We start from the raw sequence: 16,109 nt of genomic DNA on the forward strand, positions 1-16,109 counted from the left end.
TCTTCAGTGGTCTCCCTATAGTACTGAATCATGGGGGTCATTCCTTTCTTTCTTGACTTCCGTGACACCACTACACCCTCCTTATCTTCCCAAATCTTTGATGATTTATGCAATATCCCATTCACAGGTAGTATTTCCTCTACCTAACAATAAAATAATAACTTTCCCCAGAACACCAACCTTGGCTTTCTTATCACTCGGCAGATTCTGGTGGGACAATGACACTACTCATCATGGTTTAACTGTCATTAACTATTCCTGCTCAGATCTCTATCACCACCTTTCTAAATGTGTATCCTAAGTTCTACCCACTTAATTCACTTATTTTTAATTACTTTATGACTCCTGTGGGAGTTCCCTAGCACAAAAAACTCAACATTTCATTAAAAACATGATTTCCCCAAACCTGCTCATCTCTTAATTTTCCATTTATAGCTAATATTATCACAATCCAATTGGTCACTCATACTAAAAATGTCAGAATTATCTTAGACTCAGCCTTGTTCCTTGCACTTCATCAGCTATCAGTTACTGATTCGTGAGAGGTCTTCCTTTTAAATCTTTCTCAGACATGACCCCTCAGCTCTCTGATTCCATTGCCTTAATTGAAGTCTCCACCAGTATCCTGCAAATGGTTTCTTAGACACCAGAGGCATTTTCTCCCATCCATCCTATGCTATCACTATATTTAAAAATTTAAATCGCATCATTTCTCCCTTGTTCAGTCCTTCAGTGAATACCTGTTGTCTTTGGGACAAATCTAATCTCTTTAGCTTTGCAAGTGAGACCCATCATCATCTGGCTCCTCTATTGCTCTACCTGTACAACCTCATTTCCAACTTCTACCCTATATGTTCCCTGTAATACATCTAAGCGTATTGCTTGCACCTTTTTTCCACAAATATATACACAAAGTGGCTCTCACACACCAGTGCCTTCTCATATGTTGTTCTTTCTATCCAGAACGCATTCCCTCACCTGTGATATTCTAGTCTGCCTGGTGAAATTCTCATCATCCTCCCAAATCCTGCACTAATGTTACCATTTCTCTGATCATTTCCTCAAGCTTGTCTTCACCCTCATGTTAACAGAGAAGGAAAATTTCTATTTTTACTTTTAAAATAACTACAGACCTCCATCATCACACTTACCAATTGTTTTATATTTCACTATCTTGTCTGTTTCCTACCTTGAAGATAGTTACTTTCATTTTTTGAAAAATATATTTATCAGGTACCTGCTTTTCTCAGACACTGTTCTAGGTTCAGGGAATAAATCACTGAACAAACAAAGGTTCCTTTCTAATGGAGCTTACATTCTAGTGTAAGAAGAAAGACAATTAACAATAAACATAATAAATATGTAAATTGTGTAATATGTTAAAAAGAACAGGGTAAAGGAAATCAAGAATGCCAGGGTTAACTAACACAACACTGTAAATCAACTATACTCCAATAAAAATTAATTTAAAAAAAATTGCCAGAGTTGAGGGAGAGGAGGAGGGTTGATTTCAGTTTTAAACAAGGCAGTCAGTGGTCACTGAGAAGGTGAGGTTTAAGCAAAGTCTTACAGAAAGTGAGAGTCAGTCATTCAGATATTGAGGGAAGAGCCAATAAAAGAGCACTAAGTTGGGAGTGGGTCTGTCTTGTCTGGGAGAAATAAGGAAGAAACAAGCTCTGCAAGTAAACAGAGGACTGGATCTTGTAGGACCCTGTAGCTTCTGCACGGGCTTTGGCTTGGACTGGGGTAAAATAGGAAGCCAGGGCAGGGTGTTTTGCAGAGGAGGGGTATGACCTGGCTTATGTCCTAAAAAGATTTCTCTGGCTACAGTGTTGAGCACAGACTTTAGGGGCAAGGGTAGAATCAGGGAAACCAGTTAGGAGACTATTGCAGCAGCCCAGGTAGGAGGAATGAAAAAAAGCATGAAGAAAGGAAAAAAAGAAGAGGAATAGGGGTGGGAGGTAACTTGGAGAAAGCAAAAAAGTGTATAAAGAGCAGAAATAATAAAATGGAAAAAGAAAGAAATGAACAAACAAACAAAGCCTCCCTGTGCAAACTTTGAACCATTGGCTAACACATCAGGATGATATTCTATCAGCTTCAGACTCACCAGTGTGTTGTTTATTGGTCCGTTACTAATCTGAGAGTATTTTTTGCTGGCTGAGTTATCCACTGTAGGTGAGTCTGCTTCTTGAACAACAAAATCAGCCTCTGGGACAAGAGCCTAAAAGAAATTAGGATAAAGTTTGGTGGAAATCAGGCAACTGGCCTAAATATACTGTCCTACTTCTCTCTTCAATCTCTCTTTGTCTTGTTTTCTTGTGAATCTGTGTTTGGGAGAAAATTCTATCTGCCTTTACTTCAAGAAAACGTTTGTGTTCTCTTAGCCTAGTAGGATGCTGAGAAATGGAGTGATTCAACAGTGACTCAAGGTATGACAGGAGAAGCTGAAAAACAGGATGGTACGAATCTCATGTGGGAAGCCAATCGGTCTCCTGCCTTAAGAAAACTATCTTAATTGAGGCAATATTTTAAAATCATTGGAAATAACTAGTTTTAAAATTGTGAGTTGTACTATTTTAATAAGACAACTATTTTCTATGTACACTTTTCTATGTACACTTTCTTATTACACGTCAACTTGATTTTTAGCTATAGAAGAATAACTCTCCATGTTTCTATAGGTCTTTGTCTGTTTCCCATTTTCTACCTAGCAGGCATTTTATTACAATGTTGTTTTGCTCCCACAAACCTTGTTAGGATATTTAATAATTGCCCTTCCTGTGCTGGAAGTTGTTATATTGATCACTTTGAGAGATAATATTTACTTTTTGGTCTGTGTCTATTTGCTCAGTGCATTTCTAATGTAGTCACAGCAATTACCAGAGCTAATTCTTAAAAGCTGAGCAATCCCAGTCCTTGGTTCCTATCTATAGGTTTTCCTTCACTTTTACAAATAATGATTTATGCAAAGTCGCCAAGACAGCTATTGCTTCAATGCAAGGTTTATTATCTCCAAGATGAACAGACAAGCCATTAAGCGCTCATGGAAGGATTAGTGTAGAGAAAGATCACCACATTGTGATTTTCTGGTTACATGGTTCAATACAATGATGGTTCAAGGAAGTAAAAGCCAATTTTAGCACTGCCATTGTAGAGCTGTGTATATCTTCAATAAGCAGTTATAAAAGCTGTGACTGATAGGAATTTCCCTACCATAAAAGTTTCTTCCATCACATACCCACTAAGTGAGTCACATAGAAGAACTTCTAGGCAGTGTGATTGATTCCCCCAGTTTTATTTTCTGATATATTTCTTATATAGGAGCCAGGGCTATAGAGTAATAAGATAGATTCCACAAGAGCCTTGTTCAATTAGCATCATTACTTTATAGCCACATTTCATGTGTGGGTTTCTTAGTGTACAGCATATGTGTTTGTGAGTCTGTGATCATATCTATTGTCCTGAGAATAGCTAAGACCTTTTTATCTACATTCCTAATGTGCATTAGAGTGGATGGGGCACATGGGTGGGTGACACAACTTAATCATTCCCTTATTAAAAAGACTCCAAATCTCCCATTTTCATAACTAATGAGAACCTACTGTATAGCACAGGGAATTCTACTCAGTACTCTGTGGTAACCTAAATGGGAAGGAAATCCAAAAAAGAGGGGTATATGTATATGTATGCATGATTCACTTTGCTGTACAGAAGAAACTGACACAGCAGTCGAAAGCAACTATACTCCAATTAAAAAAAAAAAAATCTCCCATTTTCCTCAGAACAAAGCCCTATCAAGTTAGAGTGAGATTAAAGATCTCCTGTAGTCTGGCGCCAACCTCCCTCTTCCACCTAATTTCCTACTTCTTCACCCCACAAGCTCTCCACCTCAGTCATACTGGCCCAGCAGCTCTCTATCAGGACAGATGGATCTCCACCTTTCTACCTTTACTCACACTAGAATGCACCCCACTTCACCTTACTTTGTTCAGCTTTCCTAAAGCTGTAATGGCATACAATACAAATAATATTAATAACCACTGCAGCAATCACAAAAATAACAACAAAAATAGTCATTGTGATGGTGGTGGTGGTAGTATAGTAGAAGTAATAATAGAACTGATGTCTGTACAGTTGGTATAGTTTAGTAAAGAACACAGATTTAAGGCCAGATACCTGGGTTTTAACCACATTTCTCACAATACCAAATTGTGTGAGTTAAGGCAAGTCATTTAATCTCTCTGGACTTTAGTATTCATATATTGAAAATGGGAATAATAATGCATGACCTCATGGGGTTGCTGTCAAGCTGAAATGAGTAGACACGTGTAAGTAGTGCTTAGAACAGGTAGATGATCAATAAAATTAGCTCTGATTACAGAGCACTTTCCACGTATCAAGCAGTATACTAAGTGTTTTTTTATGTCTTATTTAATTTTCTCAACAACACTTGAGGTAGAACCAATTATTCTCTCCCCAGCTTACCAATGATCAAGTTTAGGCTCAGAGTTACTTCTGAGAGTAATTGAGTCAAGTTACTTAACCCAAATTCACAGAGTATGGGATTGGCTGGGCTGTAATTCAAATCCAGGCACCTAAACTCCAGAGCTTTGCTCTTAACCACCTTGATTTTACTTCTTTCAAGAGCCAGTAAAAATCTTGCTTCATCTGTTGAGATTTCCTTGACCACTAAATATTTCAATATTCTATAACTTTTATTGTTTAAACACCTGTTTGATAGTAACATTATTTGAGTGTTCATTAGGTATTAAGCATCTAACAAAACTGTATTAGCTCATTTGATTTGATATCTGTAATTTGATATTTCAAATCTCCTCTCTTATGTTGTCATGAAAATCATTTGTGTGTTATTTGAACAGCAGGCCTTGACTCCTATGTTCTTTTGTATATCCAGTGTACCACACAAAATATTCCTTAAACATAATAAGTGCTTTTCAGAAGCACTGCCATGGAGTGTTTTGGGTGATAATGGTAATGACGTTGATGATAGCTAAGTATATTATAAGCATATATAACAATTTAGTTTGAACATACAATATGTTAAGCAAGGCAATCAATTTAGAGGGTTTTGGAAGGATAAAATGAAAAGCATTTTGTTAGATGGCTCTACCACCAAACTAAAAGCTGGGATCCTTGGTTTCATACCTCTGCTTTGTCACAATGCTTTGTGTGATCTTGGGGGTGTCACCCGCTGCTATGTTTCTCATTTGAATTATCTGTAGAAGTAAGTTAGCAAAATATTCAGCTGGTCAACCTCAAAGTGGTAGTAAGGTCCAAATAAGATAACGTATGTGAAGGAGTTCCCCAAACGTACAAAATGAACCCCTGACATGAATGAGGTTTCCATCTCAAGTGAGAGTTTCTTAATCCCGAATTGTGAACATCAGTATAACATATATTTTCTTCATAAAGTACATTCAGTTTGCAACTACAAATTTTTAAGTTGCTTCTTTAAAGCCTTAATTACAATTACTGGGCGTGTAACAATAAAAGGAAAACAACACAGCTGCCTTGAGCTGTGATTCATGGGTAGTCGATCAGGTTCACTCTCCATTTAAAGGGTGCTCTAAGGACCAGCATCATTGGCACTCTTGGAGAAAAATGCAGAATCTCAGGCCCTTCTCTGGAACTAGAAAACCAGGATACGAATTTTCATAAAGTCCTTTGGTGATGTATGTGTAGAATAAAAGTAAGTCACTGCCATAAGTGCCCTAATTACCCTACACATTTGCCTTCAATGACAGCTGAGATGAATTCACACCAGAAAAAAAAAAAACAACAAGAGCTATTACTACATTTCAGGGATATCCAAGGTCACACCCAACATGTCAAAGCCACAAAGCTTAAGTCCCAGGATTCCCAAAGGTTGCAGGTAATGGACTAATGGACTAAATAACTAAAATGTACAGTCACTACCAATGACTGGAGCTATTTGAGTATCCTGTCTACCAAGTGATGCTGCTTGATGAAAGGGGCCAGTCTTAGATTCAAAGATTCTTCTGGGGATAACTCATCTATAAGGCATGTGAAGGAGAAGGAACAATTAGCTGATGAATGCAGGATAAGTATTGGGTTGGCCAAAAAGTGCCTTTGGTTTTCAAGTAAAAATAAAGGACACATTTTTCATTTTCACCAAGAACTTTATTGAACAACATATTCACCCTTTTGTTCCACTACCTTCTGTCATTTTTCAGGCAACTTCATAATTTTATCTTCCTAAAGCTTTTTATCTTTTTGAGCGAAGAACTGTTCCAGGTGTCTTTTACAGTCTTCCAGGGAATTGAAATTTTTTCCATTAAGAGAATTTTTTAAAGACCTAAATAAATGGAAATCTGAAGGTGCAATGTCTGGTGAGTGTGGTGGATGAATCAGAACTTCCCAGTGAAGCTGTAAGTTTTTGCCTGGTCATCAAAGAAACATGCGGTCTTGCACTACCCTGATGGAAGATTATGCGTTTTCTGTTGACTAATTCTGGACGCTTTTCGTCGAGTGCTGCTTTCAGTTAGTCTAACTGGGAGCAGTACTTGTTGGAATTAATTGTTTGCTTTTCCAGAAGGAGCTCATAATAGAGGACTCCCTTCCAATCCCACCATATACACAACATCACCTTCTTTGGGTGAAGACCGGCCTTTGGTGTGGTTGGTGGCAGTTCATTTTGCTTGCCCCACGATCTCTTCCATTCCACATTATTGTACAGTATCCACTTTTCATACCCTGTCACAATTTGTTTTAAAAACAGAACATTTTCATTACATTTAACTAGAGAATTGCATGTGGAAATACGGTCAAGAAGTTTTTTTTCCCTTAACTTATGTGGAAACCAGACATCAAAGCGATTCACATAACCAAACTGATGCAAATGATTTTCAGCGTTTGATTTGGATATTTTGAGTATTTCTGCTGTCTCCTGCATGACATAACATTGATTGGTCTCAATTAATGTCTCAATTTGATCGCTATCAACTTCAACTGGTCTACCCAACCGTGGAGCGTCATCCAGCGAGAAATCTCCAGCATGAAACTTTGCAAACCACCTTTGACATGTTCGATCAGTCACAGCACCTTCTCCATACACTGCACAAATCTTTTTTTTTTTTTTTTTTTTAACATTAAGCTTGGGTTTTTTCCTTTCTTGAAATAATAAAGCATAATATGCCAAAAAAGTTGCTTTTTTTCTTCCATCTTCAATATTAAAATATCTACACAAAAATTCACCAATTTTGATGTCTTTTTTCAAATGCACCCTGATATGACAGCTATCACATACAATCAAACACAATTGTTTTGAAGGAAGTTAAAGACAACCAAGTACTACTAGAGCCATCTTACAGAAAAAAATGAATGAACCTTTTGGCCAACACAATAGGTGGCCAATTTTCTCTTTGAAAAAAAAAAAAAAAAGGTTTTTCCTAAATAAGTGTCATGGCATGTCTTGATGAGTTACTGACCTACCATGCCCACAGGGGTTCAGCTTGTACACATCGATGGCCTTGGGGACTACTGTCCACACCTGTGCAACTTGAGTGAGTTAATGAAGTAAATTTTTTTTTTTTTTTTAATTAATTAATTTATTTATGGCTGTGTTGGGTCTTTGTTTCTGTGCGAGGGCTATCTCTAGTTGCGGCAAGCGTGGGCCACTCTTCATCGCGGTGCACGGGCCTCTCACTATCGCGGCCTCTCTTGTTGCGGAGCACATGCTCCAGACGTGCAGGCTCAGTAACTGTGGCTCATGGGCCCAGCTGCTCTGCGGCATGTGGGATCTTCCCAGACCAGGGTTCGAACCCGTGTCCCCTGCATTGGCAGGCAGACTCTCAACCACTGCGCCACCAGGGAAGCCCTAATGAAGTAAATTTTAATTCACTAAATAATTCACAAATTTTTGAGGCACAATTATTGTCAACAATCCCCTAATTCCCATATAATATTAGAGCATAAAGGCTCATTACCATTTTACCAAAGCAGAAATTATATTACTTCAATACTGTCCACTGAGAAACAGAGCACAGATCAAAAAACAATTTTAAATATTTTTCTTTATTCTCCATTCTACAAATTTAATTCATTTTCAAAGGAATATTTGAGGTCCCAATAGGTGCTTAAGGCTGGTTACGTTTACAGAAGCAGTGAAATGGACTAAAGAGGCGATTATCTGTGTAATTTGGGATAATTTGTTTCCACCTGAATTGTAATTGAGACAATAATGGGAATGAGAATTCCATAAGATCATGGATTTTATCTGTGTTGTTCTCCCAGTTTTCCTGAGAGTAAGGATTTTGTTCAGTTCTTCTATGCCCCAAGCTCAGAAAAGCAGGTACACAGTAGGTGATCAATAAATATTCTCTGTAAAAATGAATTCCAAAATTCCTTGAATCTCTAATTTTATTATGGAAAAATCTAATATTTGGTGATATATCATAATACCTCACAAGATCTTCATAGGTGAAAAATGCAGGCAACTGACTGATATTTTCCATGTACTCACCATTTATAATTGTCCTTTTATTTCATTGGATTTTCTGATTATTAGACAAAATATATTCCATCTATCAAGAATTTAATATCATGAGGGACATCATGAAATAATTAAAAGAATACAGATAATGAAATTAGATCTTGGTGTGACTTCTAACTCTGACACTTACCAGGTGCAAAACCTTAGACAAGTTATTCACCCTCTAACTTTCTAATTATTAAAAAATAGGGAGGATAATGTTTTCTTACAAGAATATAGAACTTTAGTGTGATAACATCACTGAAAGCACTTAGCCTGGCATTCAAATATATCAGTTACTATCACTAATGTTAAAGTTATTTGTGTAAACATAACTTGGATGACAGGTCAATGAGCGTATACCCCTAGTCAGAGAATATGGTACAAATTAGAAAGGATTACAACTGGAGAAAAAGGCAGTGAAAATTATTCAAGATGGGCAAGGAGAAAGGATTTTACTTAAAGCCGTAAGTTACCTTTCCACCTGAAAGACTTGCTTTGATATTTTCTCCTTGCCCACCTTGAATAATTTTCACTGCATTTTCTGCTGAACTTTGTTTGTGGCATTTTGACACAGATACAGATTTGAGGGAAAAATCAATCTCAGGAGAAGGTCTTTATGATACTAAACTTTTCTACAAAATTCTACAAAACAAAGGCTATTTGCACTTGAAATAAAGATCATAGTTATGTCTGGAGCTTAACCTTTCTGGCTGCTCAATATTATCATAACCTGGGGGAAATTGTAGACTGTCTATAACCATCAGACTTTCAGCAAAATGTGAGTTCATTCACTCATTGATTCATTCATTCGTCCATTCATCTGGCAAACAAATATTAAGCATTTACTACATTCCTACCTCTGTGCTGAGAGCTGGGGGTGGAGAGATTATTGAGACTTCCTCCTCTCTCCAAACAGCTGACTAGACAACTAACCTGTTTTGATACACAGTTGCACTTCTTACACTAGAGGTAAGCATAGATACCTGTGAAAACACAAAGGGAAGTCCCCTAAACCAGAATGAATCTGTCCCAACTGGGAATATGGGTTTTTTAGTGGGCTATTCCTAACCCACATTTAAGAACAATCCTGATTCCTCAGGACATCAATGAGGAAGAGCGATTTAAGGAGACTTTGTTTTGTGAGCACCACAGTGTTGGACAGTGACTTGAGGAGGCAAAAAGGAGGTGATTCCACCAGTGAAGTTGCAACACGTCAGGGTCCCATGTTCTGTACCTCCATCTCCCGTTGCCATACTTCTAGGCATCCATCATAGAAGGGACTTTAAGATACTTAACCACCAATCCCACTCCAGTTATAGATGAATAAGGCTCTAAATAATTGATTGGTTAAGGTCACAGAGCCATTCAGTGGGGGAAGAAAGTTATAAGCCCTTGAGCCTCTGGGGTCTCTGATAAATATCCTACTCCCAGACTTATGGAACCCATGGCCCCACCTTCCTGGCTCACCAGAGCCTTTGAAGAGAAGATTGACTTCTCGTCACTCTGGGATCCACACTGAACACATGACTTTCCTCTCACAACCCCCTCCCCACCAATCTGGTTATTTAAGAAGTTCCACTTTTTTTTTTTTACATTGTGTAATTATACCAAGAAAAGGGCATTGTAGTCAATGGGCTCACATAGACATTCCCCCACCAAACTATAAACATAAACTCTTTGAAGAGAGTATAGATTCTCTTACCTTTTTTTTCATCTCCAGTACCTATCCTAGCTCAGTAAATGTTGAATCAACAAATGCTTTCATCTACATTTGGTTACTGATTCCTTCAGTCCCCTGAATTCACCCTCGAAAATTCTAGAACAACCCCTTCCACAAAATTTCACACAACTTGGTTTGAACTCTCTCTACTGGTGAATCCAGTAAAAATCCCTACGACTACTGATCTAGCTTACAACATTCACTGAGAAAAACAGAACGCTACCATGCAGAAAAAAGTCTAAAATGGACAGCATTTCCTGAGGGAGTATTATACATCATCTTTAAGAGATCATTGCTTTGTGCAAGGAAACACTATAAAGAAGAGTGAACCTTATCATCAGTTTCACTGTAGTTGAGTCTGGGAGTAAAGAGCAAGAGATTGAGAAAACTCCTGGGTGGAGATAGGAAGACTAATGAACTAGAAGATATCTAGGGTGTGTGATCCTTAATTGTACATTTCATCGCTTTTACTATTTTCTATTACAGCTTTATAGGTGGCTAGCTGTATTTTCCAAGAGCCAATACTTGGCAGTAAGAATTTGTTGAAGAAAATAAACAGAAACTCTCAAATTCTTTAGAAACTTTTTTCCCTTTAATAGATTTTCACCTTTCTCCCCTGAAGCAGCAATTCTTTCAAAAACAAGCACACTACATTTATTTCAGAAATGCATAAGGAACTTTTTAATATCTCACACTCATTTTCTCCTTACCTTCTTAAGAATTTGTCTTCCTTATATTTCAATATAAGGCAATATCATGAGTCATAAGATTGATATCTAATTATTACAAGTGAAATAATTGGAAGTAATGGAAATTTATTTCTCTCTCAGAGTGTTGAGGAAATTCAAGTATTTTCTATTTGATAAACAGTTATTGGCTTTGAACTGTGCAGAATTTGGTGGGTCTTAATCCCATTCAAGAAGTTCTCAGTTAGATGAGGCCAACTGAAGTACAAAAGCTCCTATAGACCAAATTCACTCCTACAAACTTAAGTGGAAAAGAAAACAAAATGGAAGGTCATAAACATTTATTTAGTGCTCAATATGCATGAGAGATTCTCATAAACGTATCTCATATTTATGTCAGTTTATCTTCATGGAAACCCAGTGAGGTTTCCTTTGGTTTACAAAAGAGTGAATAGGCTTACAAAGTCTAGGTAACTTGCCTAAGGTCACACAGACAATAAGTAAGAGAGCCAGGATAATAATTCAGGTCTGTTAATCATTGAAGAAGAGAATGGAATGGTGGTTGCCAGGGGTTAGGGGGAGAGGGAAAGGAGAGGTATTGTTCAAAGGATATGAAGTTTCCATTATACAAGATGAATAAGTCCTAGAGACCTACTGTATATCATGGTGCCTACTATTAACAATACTACATTGTATACTTAAAATTTTGCTAAGAGGGTAAATCTTATGTTGTGTTCTTATCACAAAAATATTAATAATAATGTATAGAAGGGTGGAAGAAAACTTTTGGAGGTAATGAATAGGTCTATGGCATAAATCATGATTATGATTTCATGGGTGCACACTTACCTTCAAAGGCATCAAGTTGTATACATTAAATATGTACAGCTTTTTGTATGTCAATCATACCTCAATAAGGTTATTTTTTTTAAGTATGACAATTCTACTCTTCTCACTAAATACTTTTTGTTTGCAAATGTTATTTTTCCTTAAAAAATGTTATTTCTGTAAACAAGCCAGAAAACAAAAGCCCTTAACGTTTAAGTTGACTAAAAAAAAATAGTATGACACATAAAGTAAATGTGTTATCAATGACCTCTCATAAATCCAAATTAGAAATAATGGGTACTGTAGAAATAATGTCTGCTCATCCTTTCTTGCTCAATGGAAAATTTCCCCTGAAGTTTCTGGCAGGTGCTTATAATTTGGTCTTCTTTCTATAGATAATATGCACACTGAAGTATTTTATGTCAAAAAAAACACACAAAGAATTCAAGTCTGTTGGACTCTAACACCACCTGATAGTGGTTAAAGAAGAGCTAAAATGAATTTTTGGTGTCCCCTCTTTTCCAGTCCTTTTAGTGATAGGAACAGTGAGGACCAGAAGATCTTAAAACTTGTCAGTTTGTGTCAGATCTAGAGGAGACCCATTCTGATAAAGTCTCTGTTTAGAGCATAGATGGCCCTTTGTTTAGAGCATAGATGACCCTTTGCTTCACTTATCTGGTATTTCAGCTGAAGTACTTTGAAGATCGGAATCATCTCAGAAAGTGATCTAATTCTGTTTCAGCCAGCACCAGCTGTGTCCACATATGGTGACTGAATTGAACTTAGACTTTAAATAGAGTCAAGTCGGTGAGCAGAACTGCCCAAACGATCCATTGCACCAGTAAACACAGCAGCAAGATGTACCCTAGCTCAAGTGGTCAACACCATCCTTTAGTCCTATTCTTATTTTGAGGAGATAGTGTATCATTATACTATTTTAGAACATACATTTAAAAATATACATTCTGGTCACTGAGAAAAATTTTCCTTCTGAGATTCTATTTGAAAAGTGTGCTGAACCTTCCCAGAACTTCTGAATAAGTAATAAAAATAAAATTGTTTCTCACATATATAAATAAATGTGTTATATTCTCTGGCATTGCTGTCTCATTTGAACCTCACAACCACCCATTAGACGAGGAAAATTGAGACTCAGAGAAGTTAAATGACTCATCCTGCAAAGTCCAATCTTTTGAGTCTAAGTCTAGGACTCTTTCCACTGAGCCTGCTGCCAACTAGAAAATTACAACTGGACACTTAAGGCCCTCACACACTTTCCCATAGCTCACGTCCAGACAGGACCTCTTTAGTCTACCACTCCTTTGTCAATTCTGACAAGGCTGAGGAAGGAGAATGAGAGGGCAAGAGGGTTGGCATCAGGAAGAAAACCCTACCCTTTGCTTCTTCCTTTGCAGACCAAGTTCTTAAGGAGAAACTTAAGGATAGATCAAATCTCACTTCTCTAAGCTTTCCTGACACTATAAACCTGTCCTTCCTAGCCATGTCATGATTATAATTTTACATCTCTATTGGTGTGATTTACAGATTAATGTCAGCCTTCTCTCCTGGATTACAGCATCCATCAGAGTAGAGACAAGGGGTGGCCCATCATTGTTTCTCTAGTGCCTATCATAATATCTGGTATATAGCAGATGTCTACAAATATATGTTTACATGTTCAGTGAATGAATAAATGAAGGAATGAGCCAAGAGAATATGGAAGAAGAAAAAGATATGCATCCTAGGATCAGATGCAGAGATAATTGGGGAATTTTCAATTATACAATATGTTGAAGCTTACCTGAATGAATGCAATGAGATATTTTAATTTTAGTCATTATTGTTATTATTATATTAGCATTTTGATATTATTTTATGGGTCTTTTTGGCTTTTTTGGGGGGAGGTGGAGCAGAGAGTAGATTAAGGAAGATTTGAGGTAAGTAGAGAAAGAAATAAATAGGGAAATTATTTGATGTAATATTTCTGGTTTTCTGCCCTAATAAACCAATAGTTAGGTTGTCAATACAATGAAGCATTATTCAAGGACTGCATTTCTTACCATTTACCGAGAACAAAAAATCCAAATAGAGTATATTTCTAATTTACTCTTTGAATCCTTTAACTAACATAAGACTTTGAACTCTGAAAGAATTTCCACCATCCAATTCATGTTCATCATCAGGCCCTATACTCAGTTTTTAAACATTTCATTCTCAATGCTATTGTACTACAGTTCACAACAGAAATGCTTATTCCCCCAAACACCTGTTTTTGCTCAAACAAAACAAAAACCATCAATACAGTTCAAGTGCAGTAAATCCTATCTACAATCCCCATTATTTTCATTGGGAAATAATAACAATTCCTGAACCTGAGAATTGAATACTCCATTAAACTTCTGTAAAGATTTTCATCAGCAAAACCCAGAGCACTCAAGTATACAATGATGAGATTAGAGTCTGCTAAAACTATTGCATTGTTGGAGCTTTCAGATAGTGCTCATTTGACAATCTCTATGTTTTAAACCTAATGAAGTATGGCCAGCATATATGCAAATTAAACTGTGTTGAGAAATACTGCATTGTCCATATCATCAGAAACCCTCATGTGGAAATGGATCATTTCTGTGGCTTGGGGTAGCTAATTATTCCTGGAAAAGGGAGGGGTGGTAGTCAGAGAAGGAAGTGCAGGGGGAAAAATGGGGCACCTGGAAAAAGCAGAGAGTCAACAGAGATAAAAGGGGGCACTTGACTGCTGAGATGGAGAGATAGAAAAGCCAAAGTCACCCCAGCTTGTCTCCCAGCTGTAAAATCAGCCCAGGATCAGATGAAAAACATCATTAATTTCAATGTAATTAAATATCATTAATAAGATGCTCTGGACTGTGTGCTGCTTAGAGATAATGGAAGCCCGTGGGCATGACCTATGGGAAGGCTATATCTCAGGATCACACCGACTCTGGGGTTCCATGCAGAGCTAGGAAAGTAAAAGTTGTGCAGTTAGTTAACTTTGTTTATTGACTTCACAGCTCTTTCAACAACACTGCCTCTAATGAAAGAAATCAGAGAAGATGGTTCATGGCAGCCATAAAATTTATCTTCATCAAATCAGTAGAAAGAATTGCATTTCCTAAAGCCAACCAGGCAAACATTTCACCTTAACGAAAACCCCTATGGATAAGTACGTGGTAGGAATGCCTTTATAAGTGGAAGAACATCTTACAGGGGTTTCAGTTCTACACTTCGCTTATAAAATCACATATAACCAAAACAGTTCTGGGTTGCACTGGCTTGGTGAGATGCTAACACATGCCTGTGAGAGGTTTTGATGGCTGTGAAGTTGCCCCTCTTCCTCCATGAGTGTGAGACTCAATTATGACTCCCTTGAGCTGGAGAGCAATGCACATCACAAAAGCACAGCCTGGGAGAACAGGAGGAGTGACATTCCATGTTGAATTTTATTTTCTTTCTAATTTTCTCCCTCCCTTCCTTCCTGTCTCCATAAATAAATAAATTCAGGAAAATGAAATGAATATCTGATGCTATTACACTATAGTCTTCCCTCTGTCTGCAAGATCATTTCTCTCACCTGTGTTCTCACACTTCACTCTTTATACAGCCCATTCATACCCAATACAACATTTGAGACTCCACTCAATACCCCTGACTCTCCAAGTCTAATTTACTTGGCCCTCTTCTGTGCTCTTGGAATCCTGTGTGCCCCTCTATGCGATCGCTTATCATGTCTAGAGTAATAATTGGTTTACATAGCTCCATCTGCACTAGACTAGGAATTCAGCTGTCTGTGTCATATGTCTCTTTGTATCATTAACATTGAAAACAGTGCATGGCATCTGGGAGTTATTCAGCAAATAAGGAAGGGAGGAAGAAGTGAAAGAAGAAAGAATGAGAGATCTGTGTGACTTGAGCAATTTTTCACCCCAAGGGGCATCAATTTCCTTATCTGGAAAGTGATGGGGTGGCTAGTTCCAATTTTGGAAATCAGTATTCTATGTTTCTAGACTTGGAACAACCTCACTGAGACCTAACATCAAGCCAAAAAGAAGCAATTAAAGGAAATACTTTAGATAAGAAATAGGCTTTAAAAATAATCCAATCAGCAGAATGCATCTCAAAATATGTGCACAGCTCTGAGCCACTATCTTAAACAGTTGGGAAGTAGCATGTTCAGCAGTGAAAAAATATCTAGGGACTTGGCCAGTATGAACCCACAGATGTTCCTGTTGAACTCAGCTGATGAGTTTCCTTCAAAGCCATTAACCAGAGTCCTTAGTTCACCTCCAGGGCACAGCCCACTCAGGCCCTGCACCTTTGGCTTATAAAAAAAGAGAAGGAA

The 16,109-nt window shown here is 37.5% G+C and overlaps 1 long non-coding RNA gene across 2 annotated transcripts in view; it reads right to left on the reverse strand.

Annotated features, from left to right (window-relative positions):
- Positions 1–16,109, reverse strand: part of LOC118895177 — a 221,101-nt gene that overhangs the window by 184,422 nt on the left and 20,570 nt on the right. Inside the window, exons 1-2 of one of the 2 annotated variants that reach the window (XR_005019896.1) lie at positions 5,170–5,202; positions 2,111–2,224 (exon numbers count right to left, since the gene is read on the reverse strand). This is a non-coding gene — a long non-coding RNA (uncharacterized LOC118895177). Of the gene's footprint in view, positions 1–2,110; positions 2,225–5,169; positions 5,203–16,109 lie in introns of those variants that run through there. The other variant, XR_005019895.1, reaches the window with a different exon arrangement.

Source organism: Balaenoptera musculus, chromosome 5 (assembly GCF_009873245.2).
Source record: "Balaenoptera musculus isolate JJ_BM4_2016_0621 chromosome 5, mBalMus1.pri.v3, whole genome shotgun sequence".
NCBI classification, from domain to species: Eukaryota; Metazoa; Chordata; class Mammalia; order Artiodactyla; family Balaenopteridae; genus Balaenoptera; species Balaenoptera musculus.